Source organism: Myodes glareolus, chromosome 20, assembly GCF_982192425.1.
Source record: "Myodes glareolus chromosome 20, mMyoGla1.1, whole genome shotgun sequence".
NCBI classification, from domain to species: Eukaryota; Metazoa; Chordata; class Mammalia; order Rodentia; family Cricetidae; genus Myodes; species Myodes glareolus.
The window spans coordinates 14,323,203-14,336,199 of record NC_142045.1 but is presented as its reverse complement, the minus strand read 5'-3'; positions in this window follow the sequence as shown (position 1 = coordinate 14,336,199).

Sequence of the window (12,997 nt, the reverse complement as noted above, 5' to 3'; positions counted from 1 at the left end):
TTGTTTTGTTTTGTTTTTCTTTTTTTGAGACAGGGTTTTCTGTAGCTTTGGAGCCTGTCCTGGAGCTCACTCTATAGCCCAGGTTAGCCTAGATCTCAAAGAGATCCAAGTGCCTCTGTCTCCCAAGTGCTGGAATTAAAGGTGTGCACCAATATCGCCCGCCAAGTCACACTGATTTTTAAAATAAGTCACTAGCATTATTGAATAATATTAAAGTATATATGGTGGTTTCTAAGAACGTTATCATTAATTAAGTTCTGTGCATTTGATAATAGTGTATACCTGGGTGTAATAATTATACATGATATGCTTCAGACTGTTCAACCAAGAAAATGGCATGAATGCTTACATTGCTTACATGAGTATTAACTTTGTATCAAGTAAAACAATATTAGATTGAGAACCATGGATTTAGTCCTGTGATAGGGCAAGTGTCTAGCATGATTATTATTCTCAGCTATGAATATAAACTATTCTAAAGGTAAACATTTATATAGTTTCTAATTTGGGATATTACAAATTTAAAATACTGAAAAGGTAAACATTCCCATGTCTTTGTGTATATAGAAATCTTTGTGTGCCCTGGAAAGATAACTAGAAATGCAATTGCAGCAATTCTGACTACTATTATGAAGTTCATACAGTAAGTTTAATTTGCAGACACATTTCACATACCAGAATTTGGAAATAAAGCATTATTGAACACAATAACAGTATGTTACTGTGGACTAAAATAATTTTCAGTTGACACTGGCTATAAGTCTTATCAACTTCAAAGAAACTTGAAAAATTGAAGAGCTAAGAAATTCATGACCACTTAGCTCCTAGTAAAGGGAGTACATTTTATAAAGACAAAATTTAGTAGTATAATTTATTAGGAGTAATGGAGTTACATTGTAGGTACACAAGTTCCCCACTTTTCCCGAGGCGCCATGCAGGGCTGTTCTGCTTCCTGGTTCCACTGCATCAGCTTGAGGGTGTGGCATAGAACTGCCCTCTCCTGTTATGTTAATTTTGCCTACGGCCCAAGGGTGTAGCTTAGAGAGAACTCTTCTGTCATGGTAATTCCACCTGCAAGCAAGGTTCTCGCCCGCAGGCAAGGTTCCTGGGTCAGCTTTTCTCTGAGCCTGAGCACGCCCACCTGGCTTCCTCTTTTCTCTGTTCAGCTGCTCTCCGACCTTGGGTGCGGCCCCCTGACTTTTCTCTTTCCTTGTTCCTGATGGGGGGCTGGTGTCCTTTTGCCCCACAGTATATATATCCGACTGATGCTTAATAAAGCTGCCATTTGCCACTTGCTCTTTGGCAGATGAGCCGGTCTCTTTGTGTGTGTGTCGTCTGTTCAAACCCCTAGGACAATTGTCCGTTCTCGTGGGCTCGAGTCAGGAAAGCGCGCGCCTGTTTCGAGGTTCCGGTGTCCACAGAAAAGTGCGGAAGCTTACATTACATCTTGCTCTAAGAAACCTTTTGTCTGTGGTGTCCTTGAGGTGTGTTTCTTGCATTTGACAGATAGATGGATCCTGCCTTTGTAGCCATTCTCTTAGCCTGTGTCTTTTTATAGGTGAATTGACTCCATTGATGTTACAAGATATTAATGACCAGCAATTATTAATTTCTGTTATTTTTCAGTGGTAGTGTTTGCATATTTCCCTTCTTTTGAGTTTCCTTGTGTGAGGTGTTGCTGGTGTTTGGGGGAGTTTTCATTCTAGTACTTTATGTAGGGTTGGATTTGTAGATAAGTATGGTTTAAATCTGGTTTTGTCATGGAATATCTTGTTTTCTCCATCGATGCTGACTAAAAGCTTTGCTGGGTATAGTAGTCTGGGCAGACACGCATGATCTAATAGAGCCTGCAGCACATCTTTCCAGGAACATTTAGATTTCATGTTTTCCATTGAGAAGTTGGGTGTAATTCTGGTAGTTCTGCCTTTATATATCACTTGGTTTTTTCCATTACAGCTATTAATATCCTGTCTTTATTTTGTTATGTTTAGTGTTTGGTTGTTATGCGGCCAGCAGACGTTTTTTTTTTGTTTTGTTTTGTTTTTTTTGGTCCAGACTACTTGGTGTTCTGTAAGTTTATTGTACCTCAATAGGGATATACTTCTTAGGTTAGGAAAGCTTTCTTCAATGATTTTGTTGAAGAAATTTTCTGGGCTGTTGAGCTTGAGTTCTTTTTCTTCTATCCCTCTTATTCTTAGCTTTCATCTTTACATGGTGTCCCAGATTTCTTGCATGTTTTGTATTAAAATTTGCTGTATTTCATTTTCTTTGACCAAAGAATTTATTTCCTCTTTAGTATCATTAACACCTTAGATTCTCTCTTCTATCTATTGTATTCAGTTGGTTATGCTTGCCTCTGTAGTTCCCATTTATTTACTCAGACTTTTCATTTCCAGAATTCCATTGGTTTGTGTTTCTTTTTTGATTGCCTCTATTTCAGTCTTCAAATCTTAATCTATTAGAACTGCTTGCTTTACCTGTTTAAGTATTTTTTCTTAATTTTCTTGAGTTCCTTTAAGAGATTTACTGATTTCTTCAAATTTTTATTTGTCTTTTCTTCCATTTCTTGAAGGAAATTTTTCATTTCCTCTTTAAAGGTCTCCATCATCTTTATAAAGTTACATTTAAAGCACTTTTTCTTCTGTGTTAGAATGATCAAGTATTCCTGTTGTATGACCCCTGGTTTCTGGTAGTACATGTCCCTTTTAGGTTGCTGAATGAATTTTTTCACTGGCACCTACATACCTCTGCTGTAGAAAATCCTTCAGTCAATAGCCTTTAAGTTACCTGCACACTTTGGTGTGCCCTCTTATATTATAAATACTGATGTAGAGCATGTGCCCACCTTCTTCAACTGCTAGATTCAGATGCTGTTTTCCCATTCAAGCAGAGGACTGTAATCTGTGAGTCTACCCCTAAATAAATAACCCCTAAATTGTTCTCAATTCTCATCTAGTATGAGATTTCTTTTTAGCATCTGTCTTCATCTGGAGTCCCATGTGGATCTCAACTCCACACCTACTGGATGGACCAGTCCAAAATGCTCAACCAGACCATGGCCCAGAAGATCCACATACAAGCCTACATTAACAATAAACTGATTGTCCAATTAGCTAAGGCTTCTTATTAACTCTTATATCTTATATTATCCCATTATTCTTGATTATGTTAGCCATTTATCTTGGTACCATTTTTGGCAAGGCAGTCACATCTTCCTTCTTTCTAGGCTGGGTCACAACTGCAGAATGAGCTTTCCTCTTCCCAGAAATCTCTTTTTCTCATTGCCCCACCTCTACTTACTGCCTGGCTACTAGTCAATCAGTTCTTTATAAAAATACAATTGACAAGGTAAAAACCATGTCCCACAGCATTGAGTAGATTAAATTATTGTTGCTTATTTGTACTTGGTGTCAGAAAAGCTAGAAAATGATCCTGTACAAATTGTTGTAACATGAGTGGGCCTGTTTGTTGGGGGTTTTCTATCCTGCCCAGTTCCTCCAGCTGTTTAGTTTCAGAGAAAAATCGCACACAGATCTCTGTAAGTTATAATGCTGATTGGCCCATTAGGTCTAGGCTCTTACTGGCTAACTCTCACATCTTTCTTAACCCATTTATTTGGTCTATTTTAGCCATGTGGCTCAGTACCTTTTTCAGTGGGGCAGCTCACATCCTGTTGCTTCGGTGACCTGGGCAGGAGTTGGAGGAATCAACTTCCTCCTCCCCAGAATTCTCCAGCTCTCCTTGCATCATTTCTACTTCCTGTCTGGTTTTCCCATCTATACCTCCTGCCTGGCCAATCAGCGTTTATTTAAAACATGATTGACAGAATACAGACAATTCTCCCGCACCAAATTGTGTCATGAAATATATGTGATTGATGGGTGGACTTAAGAAAACCACTCAATGTAACTGTAGATAGTAGGTCAGTAATATTTTTACAATAATTTACGAAGATTTGTATGACTGCTATGTTTTCTTCATTTTCTCATTGTGTAAATTTAAGAGACAATTTTATTGTAAATAAATTGCCTTGACCTTGAAATGCAATAAGTGTGTTTGAAATTAGTAAATATTAATAATAATGGAGAACATGCCAATGCTATTTGAGATCTTGTTCTAAATTAGGCTCTATGCTAACCCTTATGTCTAGCTTTTGAAAAATGTAATAACAATGTCATTTTAAAAGTAAGAAAGATTAATAACATTTCTATAAACAAGTAATTTGTAGAATATCAAAATAATATTTACTCATGGATTCTTCTGTTATGCAAATATTAGTATTAATACTAGATTAAATATCAATATTTAAAATACTGTAATATGCAAATTTGTAGTTTAAGTTGATATTACATTTCATATAATTGTTATGTACTGTCTCAGTATTTGTTTACAAATTGGAAATTATTATGTATTTTGACCACAGATTTTTGATAATTTATTTTGTAATTGAATTTTCATGGTATATTTGACAATAAAAAACATTACATTATGTGTCTTATTTACTACTATGCCTGTTATATGAAAAAGTGCTAGGGATAGGACTGATATTTATATATGTCTGTTGATTTAAAAGACCATATTATCCATGTACATGCGTAACAAAAGTTTAGAAAAAACAGGCTGATTATTTTGTTGCTGAATTACAATAATATCTGCCCTTCTCCTGTGTGTCTCACTCTCATTGCTGTTAAGGCTAAAAAGAAACACACAAATAAACAATCAAACAAACAAAAAAATCCTCTTGAAGTTCCGAAATTAGACTTGTATTTTCCTAGTGTTTCTTGTTCTTCTGCATTACACATCAGACCATAGGATATAAATGCTCATTTTCCTCTATTAAACATATGGCACTTTTCCAACAGCCCCTCCCTCCCATTATTTCCATCTAAGGTCTGTTAACACTTTTCATTTAGGTCTGGCATGAAAACTCATTTTGATTACTGTTAGCCTCTGAGCACTTTTTCCTACTGTAGTAATTACTGTTAGCTCTGTCAATACCTCTCTAATTATTCAAGAATTGATCAAGATGAGAATGGAGAGGACTGTACTTTTAATAATATTTTAAGGAAACTAGTAAGAATTTAAATTTACTTTGAGAAGACAAAATGAGGAAACACTTGTTGGTACATTAGATTTGGAAAGTTAAAATAAAACATGTGAGCTGAGTTTCTAAAACGTTTTTCCACAAATAACAGTGGATTAAGGATTCTATTTAGCAATAGAGTGAAAATGTACTAGATGAATTTATGGAAAAATATTAAAGATTCTCTCTTTAGCATGTTAATTCCAAGAATCTTATGAAAATTCATACTGATCATGTAATTCTGTCTTTTAAAATATTTAACTTAAAATAGAAAACATAGACTTGAATGTGTGATCTATTAAATTAGAAATATACAGGACCATACAGAGAAAAAAAATCTGACTTATGGCAGGATGGTTAAACGGTTGTTTATGAAATATAGATTAGGCTTTAAATATAAACATGCTGATAATTAAAGAACTTATTAGATAAGCTTAATTTTTCAGTTAAAATTATTTTAAAATTCATGTGTGATCTCAAGGAGAGTCATAATTTTTTAGTGATGAAAAATGAGAAAAAACTGTTACTCAGTGAAGGACATATCTACTAAAACACTGTTTGCTGTGCTTAATAGAAATTCTAGAGAAGACTCATTCTCTTTTCATTGTCCCACTGTCTCCCTCTCTCCATCTTCTAGCAGGCATTAATTACCTATAGCTATTCGTCTACATGTAAGTTTTTGCTTTGTTTTTTTTTTTTTTTGAGATTTTCCTCCATCTATACTGACATATCACTTGGTATTGTTGTTGTGTAGGTCTCATTTAGGCAATAATATTTCCTGAGATTTCATGGACATAGTTTTCCTGTCTATCATGGAAGGTACTATGAAACAGCACAAATTCTGATGTTCTGGCTCTTAGAATCGTTCCACAATCCCTTTTATACGTACCTGGGACCTTTGAATGCCACTTGTCTTATAGAGGGGTCATTTTGTGTTGGACGCACCACAGATACTTGTTCTCTGCGTCTGATCTGTTCTTGATTTCTACAATGTTCTCTGTCTGCCAAAAAAGAATTATGTTTGATGAGAAGTGAAAGCCACATTTACTTGTAGATGGAAAAAAGCACTTAGAATGCAGTTTGAAATTACACAGCTTCGGGAAAGTGTTAATACTGGATTATCACTGAGGGCCCATGATCTCACTGAGAGCATTTACAGTAACAGGTATGAATTCCCTCCTACTGAGTGTGACCTAGGTCAAGTTAGACAATTAATGGTTGCCTTTAAGATATAAGAGCTAAAGTTGCACATCGTGGATATTTTGAATTAGGCTTCATATTCTCTTATTTTTTTACTTGCAAATATCCAAGTTGCCTAGTTAAAAGCCATCTTTTTGTTCAATATATTTTAGAAGAATATTTCAATAACCTAGAGAATCCCCCAGTAACAGTGTTATGTTTCTACTTTTGATTTTTTAAATAAAGAATGATAAAAATGCAAGAGAACTATGCTTCTAATTATATATTTTTCATGCTATGAATATTAAAATCAAATAATATTATTTGAAAATGCTTCAAAGATTGTGTTTTTTCAAAGTTTGTTTACATGGTGGATTATATTTATTGATTTACATATCTTAATCAATCCCTGCATCTCAGCAGGATAATTGCAGGAGCACAAATGCAAAGTCCTCACATTGAGAGACTTTTCTAGAGCTCTGGTCTTTGATGAATTAGGATTTTGGTTGCATTTGGTAAGTGGTAATGTCTGCATGCTTAGTGCTGTGACCTGAGTGGTCCTTCCTTCATGGACTCAGAAATGTTAAGTTATTGGGACCTACTAAGTGCTAGAGGTCTGTTACATACAGCATACCCAAAGTTATGGGATACAGTGAAGGAAGGGATACAGATAGGATGTCCTTCCTATCTGCCTATATAAAAAATAGACAATCAAACAACAGAAACATAGAAAGAGATCATATACTAATAATATCTCATCTGAAAACTCTAAATAAAAAGGAATAAATCACACTGACAATCTGTAGGCTAGGAAAAGTAATCCATCCAACTCTAAGCTAAAATAAATAAAAAATGAAACAAGAAACAAAAAATATACAGAGTCAATGAAATAAACAGTTGGTGTGTTGATAAAATCAGTGTGATTGTCAAACCCTTAGCTGAATTAATTAATATTAATGGAGAATATATCCGCATTAATTATATTAAATAATAAAAAGGAGACATAACTACATACACTGCGAAAATACAGAGAATCATTGGGACATATGGTGAAAACAAGTACTCCACAAAATTATGAAATGCAAAATAAGTAGATTATTTTTATACATACTACCTACCAAATTAAATCCAGATCAGTCATTCAATTGAAAGATACCTATAACCTATACTCAAATAGAAGCTTTAATCAAAAATAACAAAACCAAAGTAAGGCCAGAGCTAGATGATTTTAGCCCAGAATTCTACCAGAGTTTCAAAGAAGAGTCAATTTCAATCCTCCTCAAACTATTCCACAAAATAGAAACAGAAGCAATATTGCCCAATTCAATGTATGGGCTTCAGTTATTCTGATACCTAAACTATAATTAAAGAACAACAAAAGGATGAATTGCAGACTAATTTCCCTTGAGAACATGAAAACAAAGTCTCTCAATAAAGTATTTCCAAAACGAACCAAGAACATGTTACAATAAAGATCATCATCTATGATCAAACAGGCTTCATTCCAGAGATGCTGGTATGGTTCTACATATGGAAATCAAGAAGCATAGTTTAGGTCATTCTGACCTGCCGAATCTCCCTTGAGAGGTCATCTATAATTTCAGTAGTCAACTTTATATGTTATTTTGTGTTTCTTCTTGTAGTTTTATCATTCTTTCTTTAATCTGTACTTTTACTGTTTTGATCTATAAATGCTTAGGAGACTTTTCTGATCAAGGCTATTTGATTTTCTGTATGCTTCTGAACATCAATATTCACCTCATCTGTATTTCAAAACTATGTTGTATTTTGAAAATATGCTAAAATATACTTTGAAAATATGTTAGTTGATAGAAAATGATGAGATGAACTAACCACTTTGATAGAATATACATAAATATTTAATTTGTCTATGAAACTCATAAAATTAACTAATAAATCATATGTTCATGCCTCTAGTCTTATTTACAGAACTATCTTCTAAAACCTAATTATCAATTTATGACACCTGTATTTGCCCCAATTATATGTATTTTTGTACTATAAGTTTATTTTTTTTTTATTTAGGCCATCTTTTCCGTTTTTGCACAGGATGGACAAGAATTCTGTATACTCCCTAATATATTTTAAATATGTTTAAACTGTAATCATTTACAGCAGGAAACATTCCTCCTAAAAAAGAAACTTGAAAGTACTCCACACTTTGGGAATCTCTAGGAATAAAGTGCATTTTTGAATGTATAATAGAAATTAAATCAAGATAAGTAATGAAAAGAAATACGACTTTTTTTCTTACTGATAGCCAAATTGGAAACAAATGCTAGAGAGTGCAAAATTTCATACAGACATATCTATGGGACAGAAAACCACAACATTTTATTGTGTAAATACATTCCAAAATCATCATTTTTGTACTGCTGAATATAGCATGATTATCGGGGAGTAAGCATACTTTTTATTTACCTTTATAAGAGCAGTTATTTAATATTTTCTTTCTAGTACCAATTTTGATTTTTGTTTCAATATCATTCTTGTGAATATATTTAATTCCCTTAAGCAATTTTACTGTTTCCTCAGAAAATGAATATTTTTTCACTCTCTATCACTTCCTACCAAATTGTACACAATTAAAATTATTAATTTCATGGTAAATTATAGCCACAATATTCCCAACATTACCTTGATGCTGAATACATACTCATTAATATAGCTATGACAATAGGGCTTCCAGTGAAATTTCATATTTATTGAGGCTAAAAAATAATGAATTGATTCAATCATTTCTTGAGTGTTATTTCCAATGTCCATGAAACCAATAAAACTATTAAGCAAAGATATTTCTGTCTCTTGTCAAATAGACTTCATAAATAGAGTGTTTAGTGACTAAAGGTTGCCATGTGTTATTTCCTTTTATCATTCTCTCTCTTATTATAAACAAATTCTCAATCATTGGATTAACCAATAAAAACTCAGGAGCCAGATACTGGGTTGAAAACCTGCTAGCTCAGAGAAGCCTTTCTGGATTGTCTCTATGAAAATTTTCGTTTCTAAGAATGTCTTGCCTACAATCCCATTTCAAATAACTTTGCTTAGCACAATTAAAACCTCTCACATTTTGATTTTTTTCCTAAAACTTTTAAAAATTATTTCTATCAGAGTAGAATCATAAACTTGAGATCCACCCTCAGTCACATTTCTAGTCCATTCATATATTGGCATTAATTTTTCATTTAAAAGCCTGATCATTCTGAATCAGTATTTTCAAAAGACAAATATTTTCAAAAGACAAATATTCAATTAATATTTGTCTGACTTTTGAATCTGATACGATTCTCTTTGCAGCTGAAGTCAATATTTGCAAAATAATCAGTGAAGGCTTCCTCGGGGCCCTGTATGATTTTAGTAAATGACTCAGATCTCTTTTCCAATTCTCCAAATTTATACCAAATATTTAAAGCTGCTGAAGGACGTGGTGCCAAGATGTGATTATCAAATTCTAGCCATCTTTGTCGTTGTCCTACACCTAGAAACCGGTCATGGCAAATGTTAATACCTCTAACCCTATTTTAGTGAGTGTTCAACTACTCTAGCTTCCTCTACCATGTTCACCATTATAGAGAAGAACAAGTTTCCAATATTTCACTTGTTACATCTTTCCAGTCTTAGGAAATAATTCTGTTCCGAGTTGCCCATGAATTTAACATTTGCTTCACATAGGGTGAATGCAGATCTTATGAAATGACCACTTCCTTACATTTTCTCAAATCTAATATTTCTATAGGATTCCATTTAGCTTCTTCATAACCTTGTGGTGCTTATCTGTTGGTAGCTCTTGTATAGTAACTGGGTAAGTAAGCCAAGGTTGGCTTCCTAACAAACTTGTGCCACCCCTCTTCGGTTTCATCATGGTGTGGTATGGTAGGTTGTTGTTTAAATTTCTCTGTCCACTTCTGAGTATTTTCTTTATTTTCATTTATAAATCTTTCTAAGGCTAGCAATTTATCAAACCACTTCTTACATTTGGTACAGGAAGGTATGGCATTTAGGGATAATATATGAGTTACAGGACTGTAGTAACCGAAGTGATATTATGTCAATCTTAGTTAAGTCTTTTACCATTTCAATTTCTGGCTCTATTTTCAAACCATCTAAAGTAGCATTATACAGTGTCCTAATGCCTTGTATTATGATATTTTTCATCCTTAATGTGAGAAATATATTTCCTTTTAATATTTTAATTCTTTCCTTGAAGACTTTTAAGTACAATGGCATGGCATCTAAATGTGTTTGCAGCTTTTGTAATATCTCTGCCCATGTGGTCATGCCAGATGCTGGAGTACCAAATGTTTTTTACAAAGTCTCAATTGTTCACTTTTACCAGTAAAAACTCAGGAGCCAAATGCTGGGGCGAAATCCTGTTAGTTAACAGAGAAAGCACCAGCTGAACTTCCTCCTCTGCTGCTGTTCGCCAACCCCTTTTATCCTATGCCATATCAAACCAAACCTTCTACTGAATCTCCCTTTCTTCTACTTCCTAAGAGTCTATGTACCCGTGCTTGTGGCATCCTCTTTCTATCATTTTTCTTAATCACTCTGTCTTTGTTTAATGTCAACTGGTTTCTTGTTCTGTCTCTTGAGCTAATGTTGACTTTATTCAATCTTATTTACAGTGTTCAAGCAGAAAATTCTATGATTAAAAGTGTGTGCTGCGTCAGAGCCATACAACAAATAGGAACAGATTTTTCCAATAAATAGTACAATCTCCGGATTCACAGTATGATTAACTATCCTGCAACAGTTATATATTTTATTTACTGAGTATGAGTCTCTCAGTGAACTGTGTCTCACGGATTCACTTAGTCTAGCTTGCTGTCTTGACCAAGGTATTTGTTTATGCTTCCTGAACCATCAGATTATATTATGTGTAAAAAGAAAAACTCTTGGTTTGGTTTGGCTTTTTTCTTGTTAGCTATTGTTTCATTTTCTGTGTCTACTGTGGGTCTAGACTCTGTTCCTCACTCCTCCATAATAAGTACTTTATCCATTGATCTATAACCTCATGCAATAATATAATTCTGAATTTATAGACAGCCAAGTAATCAAGCAGAGAAAACATGTAGGCAGCAAAATTGTCTCTAAAAATGTTCCATGGGAAATACTTTTTTATATTCCCACTGTCAGAGCCACAAATATCTTTAGCAAGTCTCTTAAGAAGTATCATAGAACACTATCACTGTTATTACTAAAAGCGTAATTAGGCCTTACTCTGGAATGTTTTTCTATTCTTATATATGAGAACATGCATTTGTTTAAAGATCTCTAGAAACCAGTTGCAGAATTACTGGAAAATGTATCATAGCTCCAGAGTCAGTAATGAAAATGAAGATGACACAATGTACTCAATAGTTTTATGTCAACGAGACACAAGCTAAAGTCACCTGAGAGGAAGGGAACCTTAGCTGAGCAGCAATCTTGCATGCTTTTAATCCCAGCATGTGAGAGACACAGGAAGACGTTTGAGTTTGAGGCCTGCCTGGTCTGCAGAGTTAGTTCCGGGATATCCATGGCTACACTTGGAATCCCTGTTTCAAAAAACCAAGAAAAAAAATGAAGAAAAATAATTACACACCTCCATAAGATCAGGCTATAGGCAAGCCTTGATAGCATCTTCTTAATTAGCGATTGATGAGGAGGGCCCACACCATCGTGAATGATGCCATTCTTGGTTTGGTGGTCCTGGCTTCCATAAGAAAGCAGACCAAGCAAGGCAGTAAACAGAACTCATATAAGGTCTCTGAAAATATCCTGCCTCCAGATTCTTGCCCAGTTTGAATTCTTGAGCTGTAGAACAATGGTCTGCACCTTGTCACTTGTATTTTAAATAAACGGTAATTGACCATTAGCCAGGCAGGAAGTATAGGCAGAGCGGCCATGCAGGAAGTAGAGGTGGGGTGATGAGAATTCTGGGAAGAGAAAATATTTAGTCTGCAGTCATCACCCAGACACAGAGGAAGCCAGACATAGAGCAAGCAAGATGTGACTGCCTCATCGAAAAGGTACCAAGCCATGTGGCTAACACAGACAAGAATAATGGGATAATACAAAGTGTAAGAAAGTCTAAGCTAATAGGACAATCAGTTTATGATTAATGTAGACCTCTGTGTGTTTCTTTGGGACTAAATGACTGTGGGACTGGGTGGGACAGAAACCTCAGCCAACATTCCTGTCCTGACATTTTGGATGATTGACTTCAAAATAAATACATAAGCCAAATAAATAATTTACTTCCCAAGATGCTTTTAGCCAGGGGGTTTCATGGTAACAATAAAAACCATAACTAAAATACATAATATCGTATTTTTTTCTGGAGATTCTGACAAATATCTACTTATTCCAGGTAGGACACGGACCAAGAAATAAAGAAACAATTCTACCTAGCTGTAGCTTTCTGAACCACTAAGTTTATTACAGCGATTTACTGCCGAGTGGGCAGCTCACGGGTGGCTACATTACTGAAGAGAAATTTTCTTTTCCACAGCAGTTGTTAAATGTCTATATAACCTTAAGGAAAGATATGGTCCTCCAAGCCAATTTCCCTGGCAATCATAGAGTTCATAAATACTTGAGGAGGGTCATTTCTCTGTGAGACCACTCTAAGATGGAAAGTTAATGAGTCCAAACTTGCTCTGATTTTCTTCTGATAATCAAAGCTGCTGACAGTTCAAGAAGACAATGAACATATCACATTCAGAATAT